Below are 11,814 nucleotides of genomic sequence, written 5' to 3'. Positions count from 1 at the left end.
CTTGGGAAAAATAGTGTCTTTGTATTGATAACTGTGAAATGTGGAACTTTTGGCATCTTCAAACTAGTTTTGTCAGCTGGTAGTCACTCAGGCAAGTGGTCTGTAACAGAATTTTACTCCCAGGTGTATGTGAACAGCGATTTGTTTCTTCCTTTTCAAAGTACATGTAAAATGCACTTTTCTTATATGCTAGTTTACTTATAAAATGAGCACCAAAACATTTCATCAAAAACGCAAGACAAATAATATATTGGTGGGTTTGTGAATTAAGTTCCGTGTAATTAAAAAGAACCATTATAATTTCCAATTGAAAGATTTCACACTGCAAATTTGTCTAATGTCAGGTATTATCGCGCTAATTATTCCTAATTGAATGGATGTGGTACGTGCAGGTGCTTTCCCTAATTGGGAAAAAATCGATGGTGTATTTTGTACGTACTAGTTAAAAAAACTGACTGGGCCAAAATGTTTCATATTGGTTCGCTCAACTTTACAGCAACTGCTCAGCACATAAGACTACTGTCTGGTGAAAGGCTCGGCTGTATCAAAGTCAAGTGATGTGGGGGGGACTTGGTCGTTCCATGTCTGGGTATCGCATCATGAAGGACTTTTTAGCTGACACTCACAAGAGAGAGAACTCTGGATCTGCACCAGCAGTGAGTTGTTGCCCTTAAGTTGTTTTTTAATTAATTTAGCTGACACTTACAAAGGAGAGAATTTGAAATCTGCACCTGTATTGAGTTGTTGCCATTTAGTTGCTGTTAAATTTATTGCGCCTACAATAACAAGGGAGAGAACTGAAGATCTTCACCAGCAGTGAGTTGTTGCCTTGTATTTGCTGTCTAATTATGTTTACACCTTTGGTTTTATGTTGAATTACTTTTGAATTTTTGTCTATTGAAAATATAAAAAGATTTTAACAGTCAAAGATCTGTAAAGGTATGGTAAAAAAGTTGTGTGTGTTGTTGAAACTTCGGGAAGACATTAATGTTAAATTGTTGGCTCCCATTTATTGAACCATATGTTGACAGTAAAACATCTGTGAAGGCATTGTAAACGTTTGATAGAATGAGTCCTTTTCATAAAAAATATTAAATTTTTAACAAATTGATTTTTATTAACTGGTTATTAGATTGGCGAATGTCGGCGGGCGGAACAAGCTTGTCCGGGCCATAACTTTGTCGTTCATTGTGAGATTTTAAAATCATTTGGCACATTATTTTTGTTTCCCATCATTAGACGGCGTGTGGTGCGAAAGAATTACGTCGATATCTCCAAGGTCAGGGTCACACTTTGAGTTCAAAGGTCAAACATGGCCATAAATCAGCTTGTCCGGGCCATTACTATGTCATTCATTGTGAGATCTAAAAAAATCATTTTGCACATTTGTTCACCATCATGGGACGGTGTGTCGCACAAAAGAATTACGTCAATATCTCCAAGGTCAAGGTCGCCATGACTAAAAATTCATTTATTTTGAAACAAATGGGGGTTAATTATAAACAATCACTTCAGGTTGAGTTGTCTCCCTTTATCAGACTTTTTTTTCACATTGAAAACCTGGTTTTGTGACAATTTTGTCCCTTGTTTTTATTTATTTTTATGCAGGAAATATTACTGGCTAAAAAGATAAATGAGCTGCACTGTTGGAAAATGGGGCTTAATGCACTTGCTTAAATTATTATCCCTGATTAGCATGTGCAGTCCGCACAGACTAATCAGGGACAACACTTTCCTCTTTAAAGGTATTTTTTGTTGAAAGGAAGTCTCCTTTTAATAAAAAATCAGTCTAGTCGGTATCCTACCTGATTAGCTTATGTGGAATTGACATGCTTATATGAGATGACACTTTTGAATATTAATGAGATGCATATTGGTTTATGAAATAACATCTCTGCAAGTTAAGTAAAAAATCGTTATTATGAATTGACAGGTTAATATAACATTGACCAACACTTTCAATGATTTACTACGAAATGGTTTGATTGAATTAATTTTCATGCTTTTTGGACAAGGAACTAATGAAGTGCCTGATAAAAAATTAATGAGAATGAAATGTATCTGTTGAAAACCTTCACATCAAATCAAGAGGCATAGTTTGTTCTGGATTGTTAAATATAAACCTTTGTGTTACTGTTTCATATCACCCATGGTGCTGTTGTTTTCAGATGAGTACGAGCATTGTATTGAGTTGACGTGGCAACGGCACCCGTCGGACCCCCAGGAGCCTCAGTCCAGGACAACCCTTCCCCTCCCCTGACGTCCTGCCTCAAAGCTTGTTGAACAATACCGTTCTGCAGGAATGCCTGAGCGTGTTGAGTTTTCACAAGCTGTTCTCAACAACTGCAATGTCCGTTTCAATTGATCCACACTCGAGCCTGAGTAGTTTGTTTAGCTCCAAAGCCAGAGGTGGGTCCCGTATTGCAGACACAAGGAAATATAGCAGTAGATATGGTAATACTAACAGTCACTGATTGTGGACTTCACAACAAATATTACGAAGAATAAAAAGTTTGATAACTTGTTCCATGCAGTATGGGACTAACAGAGCGAAAGTGAATAATGGGAGAAAATCTAGAAACAGTTGAAGAGCTAAAGTTCGAAGCCTAAGCTATCCACGGGGGCTACTTCTGATTTCGATAGTAGTAGCATTATGGACCATCCCAGTTTGTCCTCTTAGGCATCCAAAATGTCCAAAGTGAATGTGCTTTTTACGCAGTTGCTGACAAATAAACTTTGTAATGAACACTCATAGCACGATGAATAAATCTGGCATGGTTCAGGCGCATATTCTGCCCAACATCGTTAACAAGGTGCTAAAGGTGTACCTATGGGGGTTTGTTTTGAGCACTTCACACTCCAAGCCAAAACGGCCTCGCATTGAGTCGATGCTTGAGAAGGCGTTGAAAAATGACAGCAGTTTTGTTGTGTGGTACAGTATGCCCTTTGATTCTCAACCCGATGTTAGGTAGAACTCAAACTCGGCCCTTAGCAATATCAGCGAGGCTAGAATGTCATCTCTGCATCTTGAGCTTCAGGTGAGATTTTAAAGTGTTATTTATTTGGTAAATTGGGGCTGATCATTCAGTTCCATTCCTAATCTTAAAACGTCTATATTTTACCATAGGCAGAGGGATATTGTTTTGGCGTTGTCCGTCCGTCCGTCTTTCCGTCCTTCCATCCGTCCGGCACTTTTCTGTCCGGAGCCATATCTTGGAAGTGCTTTGGCGGATTTCATTTAAACTTGGTATGAGTATATATATATATGGATAAGAGGATGATGCACGCGAAATGGCATTGTACACCATCTGTTAATAACAGAGTTATGGCCCTTTGTATCTTGAAAAAATGCTTTTTTTAGTGTCAAATATAACACTTTTGTGTCCAGAAGCATATTGGTGGGTGATATCAATTCAACGAATTTGCTTGTTACTGGCTAAAATTCCCAATTGACCGTTTGCCACAAAAAACGACTATTTGCACAGAGCTAGCCCCTATTTCTAGCACATGTCTAAGTCTTTTAGAAGAATAACTGGCTTAATTTGCTTATTTCACTAGGTTTTAATACTATTTTGAAGTTATGGGTGTTATAAAAAAAATTATATGTTGTTTATTTCACATCTACTGTGAACCCATATATTCTCGTCAGCAAGAAATTGTGTCATTTAAAAAAAAAGACTATTTCATCAGCACTTAAATTCATTAATTTCTGATTAAAAAAATAAATAAACAAAATTGTGTCAATCAATACCAGATTTGTTTGTAGTACATGTCCGCGATAAATTGCGGTGGGAAACAGGGGAAAACCCTTGAGAGTTACATGCAGGAGGTAGACCATGTTAAGCATATGTAAATGAACTAGTCTTTCGTTATCAGGTGAATGAGGTTAACGTTAACTTTGTTTGTATAGGCCCCTGTAGTAACTGGCCCTTATTACTGTATGCCATTAACAAGTTCAGTATTATGAATTAAGCTGATTGGTGGGACTGAATAACTGTTTGAATACCATTTTTCTAATATGCATATATATCCAATTATCGAATATAATTGCGTCAATTTTTTTTTATTCTGACCATTTATGACAGAAAGTTTAACTATATCAGACAAAACTGTCAATGAATAAAACAAACTTGAATTGATACATAAAAATTAGATAATAGTAAATGTAGGTAAACGCAAACAATCAAACACAAACAAATATGTTTTTTTATTTCTTTGTAATAAAAGTGCAGAATCTATATCAGTCAGTTGTTGATCACAAAGCGTTTATTGTCTTTGATCCGGATCCGCCGTTTGCCTGCAACATCCCTGAGAAACACACAATGGATAATACAGTTGTTAACAATTAGCGCTAATTATTACTATTCTACCTGAGTGAAGTCAATGCATTCGATACAGCTTTTGGCTTGTAATTGGATTTGATGATTATTTTGATCAGAGCCCAGATGTTTGCGAAAAACAATGGCGCTATATTGCTTTTATATCCTAATGCACCCAATTTCAACACGAGTGACTAGAAGTGAAACTTTAAATCTAAGGTTTGTCCTACAAAAAAGATGCCATATAATGTATATATAACTAGTATCGATTCAATATCACTTACATTGAATTGTTTTAACCAGAATAGGCAATAATAAGTATTAAAATTATAAAAGCCCCCTGTACCAAGATAGAATGTCGTAGGCTGAATTTACCATTGATGTCCATCTGTATTTTCGCATTTGTGTCTTATCCATAGACAAAACGTGTGTGATCAAACACTCATACACTTACAGTATTAAACTCCCATCTATTGTTTCTTAAGATATGCTATACAGTTGTATAGTCTCACATTAAAAATTGAAAAAAGTCTCACATTTAACGTTGTATAGTCTCACATTTTAAGTTGTATAGTTTCACCTTTAAAGTAGTACAGTCTCACATTTTAAGTTGTATAGTCACACATTTAAAGTTGTATAGTCTCACAATTAAAGTTGTATAGTGTCACCTTTAAAGGTGTACAGTCTCACATTTAAAGTTGTATGGTCTCATATTTAAAGTTGTATAGTTTCAATTGTAAAGTTGTATATGTTCACTTTTAAATGTGTACAGTCTCACATTTTAAGTTGTATGATGTCACAATGAAAGTTGTCTTGTCTCATATTTAAAATTGTATATGTTCACTTTTAAAGGTGTACATATAGCTCAGTCTCATATTAAAAGTCATGTAGTCTCACATTTAAAGTTGTTAAGTCTCACATGTAAAGTTTTCCTTTTCAGCAAACATTATTAGCCAACAAGACAAACACCGTTGAAGTCAATGTCGATGGCAATCCCCACCCCTTCTTTCACAAATACTACAACTCGCTCAAGAAATTCAGCACGAAGACATCTTGCATCAGCCTAGCACGCCACCTATGAACATCTTCTCCCTTGTTGGCTACATCAACACTTCGAACAGCGGAGCCTTGGTGAGTCCGACTTCCGTCACAGATTTGATGTTGCTTAGCAACATTTCAATGCCGGGCTTGGAAAACTTGTTCCAGACGAGTTGCTCAAGTGGAAAAGATCTGATACAGCAGATAGAGGAGGCGTTGAGTGACTTTCTGTAAATGTGACCGACCTCGATATGTTGATCTCGAATAATGTGAAACTGACGCCTGAGGAGCAGTCTGCGATTGACGCCATTTAGCAGCAGCTGTTTTCTGACATGCCCGGGTTTTACTTTGGCATCTGGACTTGCACCATCTCTGTCTGTATCCCATTAACGGCAGCCGCAGCATTAACAACAACAGGTAGTATTTCAGCCTCATTCTGGGAATGACCTGGACTTGCACCATCTCTGTCTGTTTCCCTTTAACAGCAGCAGCAGCATTAACAACAACAGGAAGTTTTTCAGCCTCCCTCTGGGAAAACAGGTCTTAATGCATGAGGATAGTGTTGTCCCAGAAAAGCATGTGAAGTTTGCTCAGGCATGAGGATAGTGTTGTCCCAGAAAAGCATGTGAAGTTTGCTCAGGCATGAGGATAGTGTTGTCCCAGAAAAGCATGTGAAGTTTGCTCAGGCATGAGGATAGTGTTGTCCCAGAAAAGCATGTGAAGTTTGCTCAGGCAAATCAGAGGCAACACTTTGTGAAAAAACCTTTTAACTTAAAATTCCATAAAAGCAGAAAATGTCATAACTGATTAGTTGTGCAGACTGCACAGGCTAATATGGGACGGCACTTTAGGCTTATGCATTAAGCCCAGTATTTAAAGAGTTTAGAGTTTCACATTTATTTCATGTAACATCAGTTCTTTTTCTGACCTTTTTTCTGTCCCTTATCAGGAATTTTGTGTTTTTAAATTGGTCAAACTGAGTGAATAAATACATATAACAGTTGATTTAATATAAGTTGAAATTATAAAGGGTCAAGACGTATTTCCATACATTTTTGGGCTGAAATTCATAAATGCGGAAAGTGTTGTCCTTGTTTATCGTCTGCAGACTGCACAGGCTCATCTGGGATGACAGTGCATGCACATGCATAAAGGCATGTATTCCCAGAACAAGGCTCATATAGTTCTATAAACCTTCTCTAATCTTTGAGGGAAAAAGCTGTGAAAAGTGTGTTTTTAAATTGGCCAAGTGGGTAAATAAATACTGTATCTAACAGTTTACATCAAACCAGTTTTAATCATACAAGGTGAGGGCATAGTTTTTTCTGTTTTTGGGCGGAAATGCAGCAAATTAAAGGGCGTTATTGGAATTACCTTGGACATATGTATGTTACCTCTCATGTAAATATGTACCTGTTGGTATGTTCATTATTACCCTGTAACAAATTAAAGAGGGGGTATATTGGAATCACCTTGGCCATATTGTGTGTCTGTCATTCAGTCTGTCTGTTCGTAAACACAAGCTTATCCGCAGGCATTCTTCTACTAATGATTCCATGTAAATATGGACCAAGTAGATGATTTTGAATTAAGAATCATTTAAATTGTTTACAACTAAGGAAAATGCAGATTAATTTCAATTATTGAACATTTAAATACATTTCAAGAAATAATGTTACACTTAAGGAATATGATTTTTAAGTGTACATTTAACACTTATGATGTTTAATTTGATGTTCAAAAGTCTGTCAGTCTCTCTTAAAACAACAGAAGCTAAAGTTGAGAGAGAGAAAGAGAGGTTACAACAGCAGGACATGCAGACATTGCTGCTTCAGCTTCAATAGCATCATCAGCAGCAGCAACAACAATGTTCACAATTAAGCAATGAACAGTTTCATGGACAACAGTCTTAAAATGTATGAGACTTAAGAAAACTAATTTTGAGACTCACCTTTTTTGAATATTTTGTTTAATTATTGATTTAATTGTGATAATATAATAGATTGTCATGTACTGTACTTTACCATGTATAACAAGCAACCATGTATAATGCGCACCCAATTTTTGATTGTAAACATGGCGTCTAGTATATATATTTATTATACACTAGGCATTTTTTGCAAATACGCACTCAGATGTACCAATGTAAAACTCGCAATTAAATTGAAATTTAGGAGTTTACAATTACGTTTAATGCATGGTAAATACAGCATTCTGATTATGTCCATGGACCTTGATGAACCCACTACATCTACAAATTAATTGATTTCATTTGTCTTTGCCAAAATGGCATCAATGTTTGCAGAAAGTATTACATGGGTCCATTCAACAAAAACAAAACCAGAAACAATAATGCATAACAGTTTTTGATTTTATAGAAAAAAAATTAGCAGCTGCAAGTGGACTGTTGGTGTCAACTATAATGCCTGCTGTCTTAAGAACAAAAGTTTAACTTGGATCATCATGTAAGTTATTGATAATGTTTGTGGTCATAATATCTCGAATCAGTTTAGTAACCAGCCAGAATGCCTGTAGCACTTCCAAAATCTGACTCTTTAACTAAGAAAAAATTGACCAAATTAATCTTGTCTGCCATTGCACTCACGATCAATGTAACCCAGTCTTTTAAACAGGTGTATTTTGTTGGCTTTCTTGTTTTGAGTGAACAACTGGGTGAACTGTCTGAAATCTGGCCTCTTGTCTGTGCATAAATGCCATCAGCATGTAGTCAATAAGGCGTAATTATCTCAACAGTTCATACACTAAACTGTGTAGTGCTGTGTATTGTTTTTGTCCTGTGTCTTACTTTTAGTGAAGTACCTTTTAGTGATAATAAGAATGATTTCCTGCAGATGCACCTTGAGTTTCACTGTGTTTATATTCGATTTTACAGGACATCTTGTCAATGAACATGGCGCCCTTTCCGGAATGAACAGTGCCACTGCGACTAACGTGACCCTTCAGAGAAATGGGATTCTTGGACGAATATCACCCCAGTATCAATCAGGGCTCCAACAACAGCCGCCCCCAGCCCAAGCCTTGTGAGCACTTGGGAAGGGGACACGATGCCCACGAGTTCTCAACTCTATTGTCCCGGGGCTTCTCCCAGCAGCAGTGGAACAACCTGGCGTCCCAGGTTAGCTGTGGATTCATGTTTCTGGCATGATGCAGGGTTTAATACAATCATTTTGACCACAGATGCCTACTGTTGCTCTTTCATTACTTTTTCCAGGGGTGAACGGAAGACTGTCGTAACTCATATAAAATAAAGAAGAAGATACAACAGTTTTCCGTTCAGCCCTCGAATTATTTTGTATAGAGGACTTAGCTATCTCAAACAATTTAGGGGCCTAGCATAAATGTTAAATAAATAATAAATACATCATTATACCTTGGTAATGAAAGTTCAAAAGGGATACTATCAGTAGCTGTCAGTTGCTTCATCCGTTGGTCTGCATATTTGTGTTATAAGTTTGTGGAACAAACTTTGTCCACACCTCTTTAGCAATTGAATATTACCTTCAACGGTGTCATCACCTTGAAGAACACAAATATCATGCTTATATTTCCACTTTAGAACACAAACAAGAATCCTCAACCAAGTCCATCATATAATAAAATAGTGCTTATAGCATTTTCAAAATTATAGAGGAAAATTTTTACAACTGCTGTATTATTTTGCCATTTTGAAAGTTGATTATCCATTTAAGAACAAATATTATTTTAAATGATTGTTAAATTTTAACACCCCTTCATCAGGGGGGTTATTTCGCTTGTTTAAACATTATGAATTAATTCTTTTTTTAATAGTGTTATCACATATAGTGATAATGCCAATTATTTTGAAACTCGTCATTTCATCAAACTGTGAACAAGTCCCTAAAACAACTCTGAAAAGTCATATTTCGTGGAGTTCAATTGATTTCTCTCTATGTGCCTTTCACAGCTGGGGGTCTCACAATATAGCAACGGTCACCTATAATTGTCTGGTGGTGTTCAGCTTCAGACGTTGCCAAATCAGAGCTACTCGTTCAGCAAGCCCACAGTATCCAAACAACAAAGCTATCTGTACAGCAACGACAATTACAACAACAACAACAGCCCGCGGGCCAGCCATCTCAAATGTTTGGACAATCTACTCGCAGCACTTGATTGAAACGTTTGCTCAGTATGGAAAATGATTATATATGCTGTGTTCTGCCAAAACTGAGCTTATGCTTGAGCGTAAACTGTTGTCCGAGAAACTTTCTTTTAACAAAAACTACCATTCAAAAGGAAAGTTTCCTCCCTAATTACCCTGGGTTGACTTAAGCTCACTTTTCTCAGAACAAGCCTTATATTTATAACCCATGTACATGTTTCAAATTTGCATGAATCATTCCTTGTGATATCAAATTATGCATATTAAAGTTTTATTATCTTACGTTTGTATGGATCATGTTAGGTACTTTTTGTTTACATATATATTTCCATATGAGCCAGGCTCTGGGAAAACCAGGCTTCATGTATGTACAGTCCACACAGGCTAATCAGGGAAGACAATTTCTGCTTTTATGGAATGTTTTGCTCTAAGAAGGTCTCTTCTAAACGCCAATCCAGTCTAGGCCGAAAGTGTCTAAATGCACATGAATTAAGCCCAAATTTTCCAGAACTAGGTTTACTTTTCTACCCCATTTTCAAAGTTCTAACTTACATAAAGCGTTGATTGTGATGTCAAAATGTACACATTAGAATTGTATTTTGTTATGATTTTAAGGTTTAAATTGGAACTTTTTTGTTTCACAATATGTTTCAATATATTAATTAAAAAAATATTTATTCAAGCTTGATTGCATCGCAAGCCTAAGGCTTATTTAAATGTTTTTGTGTCCGTTTTCTGGGTAGAACCAGTACTTTGTGTCTCTTGAGTAGATCTAAAGAACACTCCTATAGTGAAGATCTAACCCCTTACCTCTTGGTCCCTACGTGCACACCATACACACTACGCTATGGCTACATCGAGTAGGTATTGAACCGGGTATCTCATAATCACTAAGCAGAGTTAATATCCACTCTGCAAACACGACCATACTAGACAACTTCTCTTCTATTTCCTAGTTTGTGGGTCAACCATTTGGCTCCCAGGGCAGTGGCATTGACCCGCTTCTCATCTTGCCATGCGACTCCCTGGTTAACAGCAGGTCACCTCGCCATACAGTGTGGAATCACAGGTGGTTAGCGTGTGTCTCAAACTTTAAGAAATAACAAGATACACAACTCGCGTGAGCTACTCGTTGTCGATCAGACCCTATTAATGAATGAAATCGCCAGGTCTGAAGACACACCTTCGCAATGGACCAATCAAATCACTTGAGTGTTTATAATGTCAGCCAGTTGGAACATATGTAAACCATGGTTTAAAACGATGTTGGGCAGTTAGTTTTGATGCATAATGTAACGGCAAGATTGTTTTTCGTACGTTTTATTGAATTATGGTACCGAGGTCCGTGAACTTTGAAGGGAGAATGCCCTTAACTCCATGAAGATTTCAGGCTTAGATCGGGTCCGATCGACAACTAGTATATCACGCGTGTTGCGTATCATGTTGTTTCTTAAAATTTGACGCAGCATTGTAAAAATCTTGCAAGTTATGTACATTTCCAAAAAGGATGTTAATTTCTGCATTGAATAAGACGAAGTTTGTGAAAATCGCTGCACAATTGATGAAGTTATGGCTGTTCAAAGCGATGCACCCCGTTTTCGGGTGATTTTGAGTTAAATACCTTGGCTTTATATGGCTATAGTAAAATCTTGTTTAAACTCTAGATACCACAATTAAAGTCCGATCTTCATGAAATTCGGTCAAAATATTCATCCCAATATTATCTTGGACGAGTTCAAAAATGATGCCGGTTGGTTGAAAAACATGGCCACCACGGGGGCGGTGCTTTTTTTCCTTATATGGCTTTAGTAAAACCTTGTTAACACTCTAGAGGTCACATTTATTTTCCGATCATCATGAAAGTTGGTCAAAATATTTGTCCCAATGATATCTTGGATGAGTTCGAAAATGATTTTGGTTGCTTTAAAAACATGGCCACCAGGGGCAGGGCATTTTTCCTTATATGGCTATACATGGCTATAGTAAATCCTTGTTAACACTCTAGAGGCTACATTTATTGTCCAATCTTCATGAAACATGGTCAGAAGATTCATCCCAATAATATCTTGTTATCTCAGGTGAGTGACTTTGGGCCTTTCAGGCTCTCTTGTTTTGCTGGGTGTTGGTCGGTCTGTAGGTAGACCAGTTCGTTTCCGATCAATAACTCGTCAATGGATTGACAGATTGGCTTGAAACTTCACATGTGCAATAGGCCTTGGACAGTAGATGACCCCCATTGAAATTGGGGTCACTAGGTCAAAGGTCAAGGTCAATGTCACAAGAAGTGTGAAAATCATTTCTGATCAATAACTCATC

General features: G+C 37.0%; 1 long non-coding RNA gene across 1 annotated transcript; it reads left to right on the top strand.

The window, feature by feature from the left end:
• The first annotated feature begins 596 nt into the window (after positions 1–596).
• LOC127863586 (uncharacterized) lies at positions 597–8,686 on the top strand. The gene is made up of 4 exons (XR_008041104.1): positions 597–656; positions 2,169–3,038; positions 5,260–7,273; positions 8,251–8,686. It is a non-coding gene; the product is annotated as an uncharacterized LOC127863586 (long non-coding RNA).
• The last annotated feature ends 3,128 nt before the right edge of the window (positions 8,687–11,814 follow it).

The sequence above is a fragment of the Dreissena polymorpha genome, unplaced genomic scaffold, assembly GCF_020536995.1.
Source record: "Dreissena polymorpha isolate Duluth1 unplaced genomic scaffold, UMN_Dpol_1.0 chrUn017, whole genome shotgun sequence".
Lineage (NCBI taxonomy): Eukaryota > Metazoa > Mollusca > Bivalvia > Myida > Dreissenidae > Dreissena > Dreissena polymorpha.
The sequence above is the reverse complement of the archived record's forward strand: the minus strand, read 5'-3'. Positions and strand labels throughout refer to the sequence as shown.